A 14,682-nucleotide genomic window follows, 5' to 3' on the forward strand; every position below is an offset into this window, starting at 1 on the left:
AGGAAGCGCTATAATCTGGAAGCGCTAATCTGCCCCAGAACTGCCGTGTGGGCGCAAGGAGCAGTGCGCTGTGAATAGCGCTGTGGTTTGAGTAGTGGTGCGCGGTGGAAAACGCTGTTTCCTGAGGAGACTGTGGCAACGAGCAGTGTGCTGTGAATAGCGCTGTTTGAGGAGGCGCGCTTCTGTCGCTATATAAATAATTAATTAGAAGGGAGCCTACCCCTTATTGATGCCACCGTCACCGCCGCAGCCCGGCGCCGCCAAAGAGACCCCCGCCGTGTTCGGCGTCGTTGCGGCGGCCCCCGGTACCAGGAGAGGGCCGCCGAAGTAAGGAAGGGGCCGCGCTAGGCCCTGAGGCTGCGGCACTCACGTCATGTGACGGGGGCGCCCGGCCGCGTCATTGGCCCGCCCCCGCCAACGCCGCGAAGGGATAGGTTTCCGGCCCGGGCGGCCGGAAAGGCAGGAAGAGGTCGAGTCGGAGCCCCGGGTCCCCGTGAGGTAGGAGGGGGACCCGGGTGAAGCTTTGTTGCGGGGCCCCCGTGCCAAAGTGGGAGCCCCGAGAGAAGCACCCGGAGCGGGAGGCCACCCCGCCGGTCTGTGCCCCCACGCGAGGGGCCGGTGAGGTAGGCGGGGCCGGGGCACACTGTCGGTGCCAGCCCCGCCTCCTGATCTGAGGCTCCCGTGAGGAAGGAGGGAGCCCCGTCTGGGCCTAGCACCACGCGGAGGCTGCATGTGAGTCCCGGGCCCCCTGTGAGGAAGGAGGGGCCCGGTTGTTGTGAGAGAGGAGGGGGCAGAAAGGCACTCTATCGATGCCTGTCCCTCCACAGAAGAGAGCCCCTAGCACCGTGCCGGTCTGAGGAGACCGAAGGGGAGAAGGACAGTAGCCACGAGGGAGCCCTGTGGGGGTCAGCAAAGCCCGGGCCTCGAGGCACATTGTCGGTGCCTGCCCTACCGCGAAGGAGGCCCTGGACAGCCCGGTGAGTGTGGGCAACTGTATACGGTGTGGGGGGTAGAGAGGGCAACGGGACACAGGGTCGGTGCCCGCCTTCTACCCTGCCTCTATTGACTAAGTGGGGCCCAAGTGCCTAGAAACCAAATAAAGGCTGTTGGTGACTGCTGCCTCAGAGCCCCAGGATACCAGGGAGGCGTACTGAACTGCTTATAGAAGCCCCTGCTCATCCTAAGGATCACAGGAGGGAGGTAGAAGGTTGTAGTGGTCCCCAGGGAAAGGGTTGTCATGCACAGCCAAGTGAGAGGCCCATTGGAATGCATCTTCTTGCTTGTTGCCTAATTTTCCCTGAAGTGTTTTAGACCTGACCTCCCACTTCTATAAGTATGCCCTGAGGAGGGTTGCCCTAGGTTGATGGTAGAGGGAGCCTACCCGTTTCTGTACAGGTGTTCCTTATCTATGAGGAGGGCCCCTACCTGATGTTAATGCTAGGCGAGGTATGTTCTGCCTGATGTTTGATACACCTAGCCAGGTGACCTGCCTAATGGAATGCCATTGTTACCTGTTGCCAGATGGTCCCTGAGGTTAGGCCTGGCTCTTAGGTTACTGTTTATACGTTTGTGGTGAGGCCACTTTCCTACCTAATGGTTAATTGCATGCTTTTGTGCCACCGTGCAGGTGATTGTGCCTTTTATTACAGGTGCTCCTATTTATGAGGTACTATGATGCCCTGATGTTTTCTTTTACAGGGGTTGGGTTGGCGTGATTGTGCATGATATATATATCTATGCTAATGTGGTATTTTGCAATTACAGCCTTCCCTGTAGGATGAGAGTCTGAGTTGGCCCCGCCAGATTGGGCTCCAGATCTAATGACAATTTTAACCCATCCTTTTTCCCTTACAGCATGGACTTTGGACTACTTCCTATGTAAATAATCCCCTCTTTATTCACTTGGCTCTGGCGCCAATTGGCGTCATGTTGTGACACTACTGTTTTGCATTCTTTTGCCTTGCAGGTTGGAAACACTACTAAACTACATATCTTTTTCCAACTCAAACTGGTGTCCTGCCTCTTTTGTGGTGTGCCTGGTGTGTTGACTGAGGGTACTGCGTGAATGCTTCACATGTCCTCGAAGTTTGGCCTGCCCGCTTGATGCCATGCTACCCCCTTTGAGACTTGGGCAACCCCCATTTCCAACACTAGGCCACAGGTCAGAAAGTCTAACACTGAACAGGCCCTGGATTCTGGAATAAATGACCAGGTCCCTTCTAAGAAAAGGAGCAGTAGGGTTAAGGCAGTGCCTTCCCCCCTGACCCAGAGTGATGATCAGTCTCTTGAGGGAGATGATTGTGCTCCTGAAGAAGGAACTGTCCCAGAGGAGCTTGAGCCTGATCAGGTTGAGTTCTTGGGGACAGGGGACCCTTCCAGGGCAGATCTGAGTCAGGAGCAGCTGAGCTGCCCTTCTCTTGAACCCCTCAGACAACAAGCTGCTGCTGAGGCTGCTGGGAATGCTAGTGGCACCCATAAGATATATTGGGATGATGGACTCCTGTATTCAGATAGTAGAGACCCCAGGCCTGGTACAGCCAGGAGGTTGGTTACACCTCTGAAGTTCAGGGGCTTTCTGTTGACACTAGCCCATGATATTCCTTTAGCAGGACACCTGGGCCAAAATAGGACTTGGGACAGAATTGTCCCTCACTTTCATTGGACTCATATGTCTGAAGACATAAAGGAGTTTTGTCGCTCCTATGTAACCTGTCAAGCAGTGGTAAGGCAAGTGGCACCACAAAGGCCCCCCTGATACCACTACCTGTGGAGGGGGTTCCCTTTGAGAGAGTGAGGATTGACATTGTTGGACCAATGAATCCTCCGACTGCATCTGGGCACAGGGTTATCCTAGTGGTGGTAGACCATGCCACTAGGTACCCAGAGGCAATTCCCCTTAGGACCACCACAGCACCTGTTATGGCAAGAGCCCTCTTGGGAGTGTTCTCAAGAGTGGGTTTCCCTAAGGAGGTAGTATCTGACAAAGAAGCACACTTTATGTCCAGCTACTTGACTGCAATGTGGAAGGATTGTGGAGTGAATTACAAATTCACCACACCCCATCACCCACAATGCAAAGGTTTAGTTGAAAGATTCCAAAAAACCTTAAAGGGTAAGATCAAGGGTCTCCCAGAAAAGCTTAGGCGGAGATGGGACATCCTGCTACCCTGACTTTTATTTGCATACAGGAAGGTTCCTCAGAAGGGGGTTGGCTACAGCCCTTTTGAACTTCTATTTGGGCATCCTGTAAGAGGCCCCTTGTGTCTGGTGAAGGAGGGATGGGTGTTACCTCTTAAACCCCCTAAACAGGACATAGTGGACTATGTACTTGGTCTCCGCTCCCGGATGGCTGAGTATATGAAGAAGGCAACTCAAAACCTTGAGGCTAGCCAGGAATTACAGAAAGCCTGGCATGACCAAAGGGCTGTACTGACTGTTTACCAGCCAGGAGAGAAAGTGTGGGTGTTGGAGCCTGTGGCCCCAGCAGCTCTCCAAGACAAGTGGAGTGGACCCCAACTATATTGTTGAACAGGAGAGAGAGTTACCTATTTGGTAGACCTAGGAACTCCCAGGAACCCCCATAGGGTGCTTCATGTCAACAGACTGAAACCATATGTTGGCAGGGCAGACATGGGCTTGCTCATGGCTACTGATGAGGGACAGGAGGAGTAGAGTGACCCTCTCCCTGACCTGCTCTCACAGAACCCTGATGAAGGGTCAGTGGACGGTGTAGCCTTGGCAGGCACCTACACTGCTCAGCAGCAAACTGATTGCAGACAAGTACTCAGTGAGTTTAGACATATGTTCTTTCTGACTCCAAGACAGACCACCTGGTGCACTCTTGAAGTGGATACTGGGTACAGTCTGCCTGTTAAAAATAAGATTTACAGGCAACCTGATCATGTCAGGGACTGTATCAGGACAGAGGTCCAAAAATGTTGGATTTGGGAGTTATTGAACCCTCAGATAGCCCTTGGGCTAGTCCAGTGGTCTTTATACCAAAACCTCACACCCAGGGTGGTAGGAGAGAGGTGAGGTTTTGTGTTGACTGCAGAGGTCTCAGTGCAGTTACTAGGGCTGATGCCCACTCCATTCCAAGAGCAGATGAGCTCATAGATACTTTAGCCTCAGCCAAGTTTCTGAGCACCTTTGATCTTACAGCTGGCTACTGGCAGATCAGATTAGCTGATGATGCAAAGCCAAAGACAGCATTTTCAACCCCTAGTGGGCACTATCAATTTATGGTATTACCCTTTGGTCTGAAGAATGCACCTGCCATTTTTCAAAGGTTGGTGAACAAAGCCCTAACATGCCTGGAAGACTACTGTGCTGCATATCTTGATGATATTGCTGTCTTTAGCTCCACCTGGGAGGATCACCTGGTCCACCTGAGAAATGTTTTGGAGGCCCTTCAAAAAGCAGGCCTAACTATCAAGGTTACTAAATGCCAGATAGGGCAGTCAGGTTGTGTACTTGGGCTACCTTGTGGGTGGAGGCCAGGTTCAACCATTGCAGAGCAAAATCCAGACCATCATGGACTGGGTTGCTCCAACTACCCAGACTCAGGTCAGAGCTTTCTTGGGCCTGACTGGGTACTAAAGAAGATTTGTCAAGGGGAATGGTTCCATTGTGACACTCCTGGGTGACTTAACTTCTAAAAGGATGCCTAAGAAAGTTCAGTGGACAGTAAGCTGTCAAAAGGCATTTGATGACCTGAAGCAGGCCATGTGCACTGCACCAATTCTGCAAAGTCCTAACTACTCCGGAGAATTCATTGTCCAAACAGATGCATCTGAGTTGGGGTAGGGATGTGCTATCACAATTGAATGATGAAGGTCAGGACCAGTCAGTAGCTTTTATTAGCAGAGAGCAGACCCCTGGAGAGAAAAGTTGGTCAGCTATTGAGAGGAAGGCCGTTGCTGTGGTTTGGACTCTGAAGAAGCTAAGGCCATACTTGTTTGGCACTCACTTCACTGTTCAGACTGACAATAAGCCCCTCTTATGGCTAAAACAGAGGAAGGGTGAAAACTCCAAACTTTTAAGGTGGTTCATTTCCCTACAGGGGATGAACTATACAGTGGGAACACAGACCTGGGAGTAACCATGCCAATGCAGATGGACTCTCCAGGTATTCCCACTTAGAACATAAAGACTAAACTGGTCAAGGTTAGTTTAATGTCCCTGCATTTTGGGGGTGGGGGTTGTATAGGAGACTAGGATCTGCTTACTGCGGTTACCCCCACTTTTTGTTATTGTTTCACTGTTTTTCGACTTTACTCTAGCTGGGGCCCTGCTAACCAGGGCCCCAGCCTAGGTGCTTCCTCTCTAAATTGAATGCATGTACATTAGGTACACACCAGATTGGTTACTGGGTTACCCTTGTGAGTCCCCAGTATATGGTTCCTTAGGTACTAAGGGTATAGGTACTCCAGAGGCCTACCAGGGGCTGAAGCATGTATTATGCCACCCCTGGGAAGCCTTCCAAAATGGTACCACAGGTCTGCTACTGCAACCTGGGTAAGGTGGTGCATGCACCCCTTACTAAGATATAGGCTACCTATATCTACCTTTAATCACTGTCACATGTAAACCTATTAGTCACTCCTATGGCAGGCCTTACCAATCCTAAAGGTAGAGTGCTTGGTTTTGTGTGAGAGGGTGCCCATGCATGAGCAGGACCCTTCTGCAGCTTTCGGAATCTATTCTCTGTAGCTGTTCTGTGATGCAGCCAGACCATATACTCTTAAGTGCATTAGAACCTTGTGGTTAATGCCACCCCCTTTTGTACCAACTTTGGAATGGCTGCATGGAAACTAAACATGTTGTGTTTGGTGTCAAACACTTTGGAATCCTACCCCCCTGCGTGCTAGTCCTGGCGGTGGGGGGTAGAATTCCACCCTTCTAGAGGGAGAAGAAATGTACACACTTACCTAAACGGTAATAGTTTAAAAGAGCCCCATCATCACAAAATGGATGCTGCAGCCACAGACACGAGTCTGACCTCCTGCTGCTGGACGAAACTCCGGCAGTAGAGGCCTGGACAATAGGTTTCCTGTCACAGGAACCACCTCCCAGACAGGCTTTAGTGTATTGGGGCAGGGTGGGTGCATTCAGTGAATGTTTTTTAGACAGTGCTGGGGGCACACTTGGTGTTCCTGTGCATACCCCAGTTCAAACCGGTTGCAGGGGCACTCAACCCATGCTATGCAGCGAAACTGGACAAAGAGAAAGGGGTGTAACCACCCCCTCCCTGGGTCCTCCTGTAGGTTGGATTGTAGAGTAAGTCCAACCCCTAAACTTAGTATAAGTATAGGAACCCAGTCCTTAGGACTTTAGATTACCCTGGACGAACCTTTGCAACATATATCCTGGAACTTTGACATTCTATTTCGACGAGAAGATGGAAGAATCTCCCTTGGGTTCAAGAAGTGACTCCCCTGTTCAAACAGGCACCAAAGAAGCATCTTGCCGGTCTGCATTTCCAAGGCTCCTGCCGGAACCCGACAGATTTGCAACTCAGGACATGGACTTCCAGACTTCTCCGAGGCCGACACGAGATCACAGCAAAGCTGAGACCCGCAGCCATCACGAGAGACGTGGGACCGGAACTCCTGGACACCGTGCACGTTTGCAAGTGCATACATTTCCCGAGCTTTCCTGAAGTTGTGCATTGTGCTACTTGTAGTCCAAGCCCCGAGCACCATTTGCACCGAAGATTGTGGGCCTACACTCCACAAGTGTTCCGTGGTACCTGCCTCTAGCATTTCCGCTCGAGGCTCCTTCGCGATCCCTCGTCCGTCAACTGGTGGGTCCCCACAAAGGTAACTCTTCTGTTTCTTGGGCTTTCCTGATTGCTCCAGACATGCCCTGACTCCCCTCCAAAGGGTGAGTCCCTCAAAACTTGCTGGTCTGCACCGAAGCCAATCTTTGCCTTCTGCATGGGTTGCTGTTGACAAGGCTTGTTGGTTTCCATCCGGAATCCGACACCGCAGCACTCGACATCCTTCGTGGGACAGCTCGAATCCAGCTCCTGGTCATTGTCAACGCCTTCTGGTCCTCCTGGCTGGAGTCAAGCTTCACCTGACATCACCCGACATTGGTTGGCATCTTCTCATCGCCTTCCTAGTCACTGGCTAGTGACCCAGACTCTGTCCCCTCTGCTTTCAGGTTCTTCAGATCTTCGATATATCCTTGGATCCACCTGGACACTTTCGATTTGGTCGCCAGCAGCAATTTGCAGCAGATCGCCAGTGAAAACGACGACGAAACCCGACACCAAAAGACACCTATGCACCCGGCTTCCCTTGGTGAGGTAATTCGAGTACTCCGGTGTTCGCTTGGGTATTGACTCTAGAACTGCCTAGTTCTAAAGGGGTTTGCTCGAAGTCCTCTTCTAAGTGTCCTTCCTTTGTAATTTTCCAACCGCGACTTTCCCCATAGAAGTTAATGGTGATTTGCGGCTGTGTTTAGACACTGCACGCGTCCCCCGCGAGTCCCCTGTGTCACTACCTTGGGTGGTTCCTGGTGGCCCCAGCAGTTCTACAGGCTTGAGGCCTTGTATCTATGTCAGTCATGGTCCTTTTACCACTTTCTTAGTATATGGTTTGTGAAGCCCCTAGGGCTAATCGTATACTGTGCTAATTTACTGTGTGCTAAATAAGTTTACTTGATGTACTTTTGCCTCTAGCCTCATAAAGAGACTAGAGGGATGTGTTTAGAATAAATACATATATTTTATATATATATACCTGGTGCGATTCATTAATGAGATTATAGACTGGTAAAACAAGCTGCTTTACATTTCTTCAAGACTTAGCCTGAAGGCTGCTCTCCACAGCTACCACTAGGATAGCTTTCTATATAGGTTGTCTTTAAACCTACCATCAATAAGGGTCGTTTGGACTGGTGCAAGGTGCCCACTAGAATAGTGGACAGCATATGCCATGCCAACTTCTCACAAACACCTCAAGGACATCAGCGTTGGAGATCCTGGCCTGGCCTCTGCAGACTGTTTGGCAGGGCTTCAGTAAATCTACATTGCATTGTTTCCCACTGCTGCATTTGTTGGTGTTAATTGTGCGACAAAAAGTAATGAAACAAGAAAAGAAAAATAATCTTCAATCTAGCCGGAAGTGTTTGTCGTACCAAAACATTCTCTTTACATAATCTCTGTATGGACACATAACTAACATGTTTGTGGTGGGGAGGGGCCACCTGTATTTCTTGAGTGTATTCACCTGTGCAACAAGAACAAGTCAACCAGGCCAAACCTAAACAAGGCAGCGTGACGAGTTGCCATGACAATGGAAAGCACGTGTTTGGACAAAAAAGTATGCATGCGTGTGCACAGCCCTACTGCAATGAAAGTAAACAAAGATGGCGTTGGCCGGTCCACATGCGCGTGCATTTTTTTGTCTTTACGCGTGCATGTTTAGCGTGGTGGATGGCGAGAGCAGCCATCTTTGTCCATCTGGACGTGTGTGCATGCATTCAGCTTTGGCTGAATCGATTCCAAAAGGTCCTCTCCATGGCGAATGCAGCGTTTGAGCTGCTTTCGCAAGGCGAGACCTAAAAAAGACATTGAGATGGATCACTAATGGGCCCCATATTGATCCCCTTAACTTTACTGGTAGACGCTAGTGATTTCTGAACAATTTATGTACCAAAAAGTCACCATGTCAGTGACTATTTTGTTGTTTATATTTCACATGATTTACTTAATATTAAACTCCATATGAATATTAGACATTTCCAGGATGTTGTGTTTTTTGTATTTTTTTCATATAGCATAGTATTTTTGTATATTGTGTACGTTAAACCGAGCCACCTCTTGGTATTTGTAGCAGCCTTTGATCGGGAACTCTGGAGTTGAGGTTGAAGGCACTATGAATTTCTCACAGTGCTTGTCAGTGGGTAAAAAAGATGTTCAGGATACATGGTCATCCAATCCTTGGCTTCTTTGCAGAGCACACAGCGACAACCATTGACAAAGACAATAGTACTGACTGATTTCAGATGTACTTCAGGTGTTGGATTATGTATCTGGATGCAATTCCACAAAGCTCAGAGGAATACCAGTAAGGGTGGCATACAATGGGAGTCACAGAAATGTAGTTTAAGTCACGTCTATAATTAAATAGGCTTCGCCTCCCACGCACGCACTCTTTTTTCATTCTACTGAAAGCCCTGCCAAAGGGCCAGGGCAGACAACTTTGGAGCTGGGGAACGAGATTCGAGCCTCGGCTCAACATCGTGTGATTCTGGGCAAATCACTTAATCTCCCCCTGCCTACCAAAAATGAATGTGTCCTTGTGTAATGTAACTGGTGCTCATGTAAAACGCTCCAATATCTCGGGTCGAGTTCATGCTATAACTGCAATTCAAAAAAAATATATATATATATATATATATAGCTGCAAGTGCAGCTGGGGTTTTAGGGCCCTTACAAACCCCAGGTAAACTGGAGTCTTGGAATGCCTTGTTTCATGTGAGGATATGGTGTAAAGGTCAGAGCTGCTGACTTTAGAACTGGGGAACTCAGCGTTGTCTCAACATGCATTGATTCTGCGCACATAAATCTCCCTGTGCCTACGAAAAAAATAATGCATCCTCTATTTTTTTGCAGTTTTGTATAGCACAAACTCGACCCAAAGGTATTGTAGCACTTTACATAAGCATCAGTTACTTTACACATTCATTTTTTAGGTCTCGCGACCTGCGTTGCACTGCGCAGCAGTGCTGGCGCAGGCGAGAGTCCTTTTGTCCGGGTTCAGAGATGGACCCTGGAGTCACACACGCTCATGCGTGTGTTTTCTGTTTTGGGGTCTGTGCATGTTTACTTTCAACAGAGCACGCAATAGGCTAACGGCGGGCGCATTGCTCCGCCCACGGCCTATTGGTGTCTGTTACTCGCACCAAAGCCCATATGTTCACAATTATCGTGCCCAGACATGGGTGCGATAATTGAAAACATATGCCTCGCTGTAGCGCATACGCACAACTCGCGGGCATATTTTTTTTTTCTTCAGTGACGCTTGTATTTTTTTTTAGGAAAGACCCTGCCCCCTCAGTCACTCACCCTGCCCCCATTATGCGCAGAATCACAGTTCCCATACTTTTAACGCACTTTCCACCGATGACTGACTCATGTAGGACACCAATTTTAAGAACTCTCATCTATTGCCGGTTTCCTTCAAACAAAACATGCAATAAAGCTGAAGTGTGTAGAGAAGAAATGTAAGTATCTCTGTGGGCCCATGTTTCGACACTCCATGGGATGGAGTGTCAATTTTGGGAGTTCCCATCAAATGCATCCATCATTACCTCAAGCTGCAGGGGAAATATACGATTTTATCAATTGTCTCAGTCTTCCGGATCTAAAACACAAAGGGGTGGGTGAGATTTAAGATGGAACACACTTAAGGGGGGAACGGGGGCGCAGTGTGCGAGAACTGTCATCTCGCATCTTACTGCCAAGCCCCCTTGCTCCCCCTGCGGCTAAACCCCTATTGAGTCCGAGGATGTTGTTTTTTGGTGAAAGCGCAGTGCCCCTTTCAGACACTGATCTCAGTTCCTCCCAGTGACAAAGGCGGCACTGTCTGCGGGCGGCTCATGTGCACTCCTTGCTAGTCACTGGTCTTTTTATTGACCTGGGCCTCGGGTTGTTCGGTTTCCTTGAAGCTGCAGGGGTTGGAGGGAAGGGGGACCTCTTCGGTGAGCAAGACCTCACTGCTGTCAGAGATGTGACTTCAGTGCAGACAGCAACAGAGCGCTAAATGTTCCTGTTGGCAGTCTGAATCGCCCAAACCGGCAGGTTTGTTCTTCTTTGCATTCTGGTACTTGGAATCCTGTTTGTTTATGCCATTTTCTGTGCCAATTCAAGTGTGTTGTTGGGAGAGACCACATGAGGGTATTGGCCATTGTAGGCCAAAGGGAAATATGTGAGGGCAAATGGATTCTCTTAGGTTGTACGATTCTCTCTAACGGTTGGTATATATTTGGGCCTGAGATGAATGAGGCTGTTTTCCAATAAGCATAATGTGTTGAGAAACAGAATCATGCTGAAAATCCCTGCTTTTCACAGCCCTACATCGCTCTCAGGGCTGCAAATGGTTGGTTATTCTCGAAAGCAGGCCTGCACCTGTAAAACGGATGAAACCTGCATGTAGAGATGGACATGCTTCCTAGTGGCAGCCTGTGCAGGCTAAAGGATTTGTATTCCAAGGCCACAGGGCTGCAGTCAGAGGCCTCATCCTCACCTGTAGTATCTATGTATCCTGAGTTGTAATCCTGCTACAGAATCCTTTGCTTGATGCCTGTTTTCCGAGGGCAAAAAGAGATCTGTTGTTTGAGGCCTGAACTTGCAAGAGCTGTATAGCGTGAAGGGTTTTTTGAAGCTTGAGGCTGAAGGCTTGCCTTGCTGTCAAATGGACTGATTCTATGTGAACTATACAATTAATATATCTGAGACAAGAGCATGTAAAGGCACAGCTAACTGTTCTGTGCTTTTCTTGTTTTAAGCCTGTAAAATCTCTGTAACCTGAGAGGTAGTTCTGCTCACACACCTCTCCCGCTCGGCTGTTTCCAGGTTCAAGTGCGAATGATTATAGCGAACAGAAGGGCTTGCTCCTTTAACCGCAATGAATGACTGTATCGAATGAATGGTGGTGTATTATCCTGAGTTAGGGGCTACATTTGTGTTGACAAGCACACCTGTTGCAGGGAAGAAAGTCTTACTCTGGAAGTGTGCCTTTAGTTCTTGCTCCGCGCATGCCCCGTACCCCGCGCGCTCTGCAGAAGGCGCCTGGACAGGGGCCTAGAAGGAATTCAGAGCACCTGGAATCTGGTCTCTCTCGCGGTGCAGATGAAGAGATCCGACTGCTGCAGAGAGCTCTGAGGCCAGCAACGGCTGTCACTTCCTGCCCCCAATAAAGATATACTTGGGGAAAGCCAATAAACCCTTGTAGCTTGGGCAAGGTAAGTGATTGAAGTAGAGGGTGTCTACAAGGGATTTTGTTTTTTTAGAAAACTCAGTATATGTGGTTCAGAAGAATTACTTACAGGATTCGTGAGTCAATTGAACCTGGCTGTATACCTAGGATAACCAATATATTTCAATGTTATTCAAAGTCATACATTCAATGAGGTAGTGAAGGAGGAGAATGTGAATTTAAAAAGCTCACAACAAATTAATTATATTCCAAAAAACTTGTATTTTGAACAAATCATGGAAATAAATAGAAATTAATCAAAATATAAAAGTCATGAAAAGGCTGTACGTATGAATTCACAGATCAGTTCATAACAAAACATCAACTCCGTAAATAAATCAGGAAAAAACAGTTCATAAATGCAAAAAAGGTTTCTTCCAATACACAAGGGCTGTGGAGATGATGTTAGTGGTCGACGTTTCGGTCTTCCTTGTCATCTATGAGACCATCATCAGGACTATTGTTTTTCAAAATAAGAAGAAAGCCCCTTGGGATAACTGAGTACAAGTTGCCACTGGTCTCCAAACGGAACGGAAAGTTATTTTCTCTTGAATCTGGGAGATCTGCAACGGTAATACTGATCACTTAGTAGAAATGTGAACTCCAAAGGTAGCCGAAATTGAACCAGCTAACACATTGGTATGAGTCTCACGATCAGCAGTCAGGACCTTCGCAGCGGCGATTAGACCTCTAATGACCGTCTAATCGCCACTGCGAAGGTCCTGACTGCTGATCGTGAGACTCATACCACGGTGTTAGCTGGTTCAATTGCGGCTACCTTTGGAGTTCACATTTCTGTAATACTAAGTGATCAGTATTACTGTTGCAGATCTCCCAGATTCAATAGAAAATAAGCGTTCCGTTCGTTTGGAGACCAGTGGCAACTTGTACTCAGTTATCCCAAGGGGCTTTCTTCTTATTTTGATAAACATTAGTCCTGATGATGGTCTCATAGATGACAACAAGGAAGTCCGAAACGTCGACCACTAACATCATCTCCACAGCCCTTGTGCATTGGAAGAAACCTTTTTTGCATTTATGAACTGTTTTTTCCTGATTTATTTACGGAGTTGATGTTTTGTTATGAACTGATCTGTGAATTCATATGTACAGCCTTTTCATGACTTTTATATTTTGATTAATTTCTATTTATCCCCATGATTTGTTCAAAATACAAGTTTTTGGAATATAATTAATTTGTTGTGTGCTTTTTAAATTCACATTCTCCTCCTTCACTACCTCATTGAATGTATGACTTTGAATAACATTGACATATATTGGTTATCCTAGGGATACAGACAGATTCAATTGACTCACGAATCCTGTAAGTAATTCTTCTGAACCACATATACTGAGTTTTCTAAATAAACAAAATCCCTTGTAGACACCCTCTACTTCAATCACTTCCTGCCCCCGGCAGTTGTTCCTCCTGCTGCCGTTTGGCATGGAGGTGGGGGAGGGGAGCACATATGAACTGTTTGCGTGAACTGCACCCTCAGTGTTTGGGGTTCCTGTTGTGTGCGAAAAATACAAGATTCTAACACAAACGAAGTACCAACAGCGAACTGCAGTGAGCGTGAATGCCTAAGCTTAGTGTGGGACTGGGATCGAGATTTGGGGGTCATTTGGTGCATTATAAAGGCTTCTTATGCCCCTACATAGGCTAACACGCCTATGTAGACTAGAAATCCTTAAGCTCTGCGGTCCGCTTATGAAATGTGGCAGTCTTTTCATGATGCACTAAGCGAGTATAATTTTCTTACCGGGATGTCTGCAGTTTGCCCTCCACAAGATCAGTTTGAATCAGGGGTCTCCAACCTTCTCTGTTATGAGAGCTACTTATGATAATAAAAATCGGCCTCAGCTACTAAGCAAATTTGTGGTGTAATAGTGATTACATCAAAAAAACGTTGTTAGTGGCCATACTATGTAAAATTAACTGCAGTGGTAACCTCTGCATCAGGCAGGGTAGCCAGCAGGAATTTAGGTCTCGCAGTTACGCGAGTTTATGTTATTAGCATTTTAATGACAATGCCTTTTATTTATGTTTTTAAAACAAAAACACAAATAAAAGGCATCGTTATTTGTAATGTTAATAGCTCAAACTCGCGACCCATTGTTTTGCAAATGCGTGTTTTGTTAGGTACGGAGAGAGTACGCGATTTGCCCAGAATCACAGGATGTTGTGCCCACGCCGAGACTCGAACCTGGTTCCCCAGCTCCTGAGTCGGCAGCTCTGGCTGTTAACTGGCGGTCGTGTAAAGCGCTCCGAATACCTTCCGGGGCGAGTTCCCACTATATAAAACTACAACAACAAAAAAATCATAAACTTTGCCTTTCCATAAAATGTAGTTATACAGCACAAAAAAACGTTGTTAGTGGCCACACTATGTAAAATTAACTGCAGTGATCACCTCTGCATCAGGCAGGGTAGCCAGCAGAAATATAGGTCTCGCAGACTCCTTGGGTGTTTCGCACGCTGAGGGGCAGCCAACCCTCACCCCCTGGGAAGGAGGGGGCTCGCCCCCGCGGAGAAGCGGGGGCTGCACCGTCCTGTCACTGTACGCGCGCGGTGCTAAAGAGGCTGCACGTCACACTGCCTTACATCATGATGTCAGCATAACATATACAAGACGACAGTGCAACATAATGCGAGGCGGCTGTTGACCAGAGCACATGTTGACACACCGTA

The 14,682-nt window shown here is 47.9% G+C and overlaps 1 protein-coding gene across 1 annotated transcript in view; it reads left to right on the forward strand.

The window, feature by feature from the left end:
• The window catches only part of LOC147733966 (adiponectin receptor protein 2-like), a 489,190-nt gene that overhangs the window by 87,480 nt on the left and 387,028 nt on the right, over window positions 1–14,682 (forward strand). The window lies entirely within an intron of this gene.

Source organism: Lissotriton vulgaris, chromosome 1_2, assembly GCF_964263255.1.
Source record: "Lissotriton vulgaris chromosome 1_2, aLisVul1.2, whole genome shotgun sequence".
Lineage (NCBI taxonomy): Eukaryota > Metazoa > Chordata > Amphibia > Caudata > Salamandridae > Lissotriton > Lissotriton vulgaris.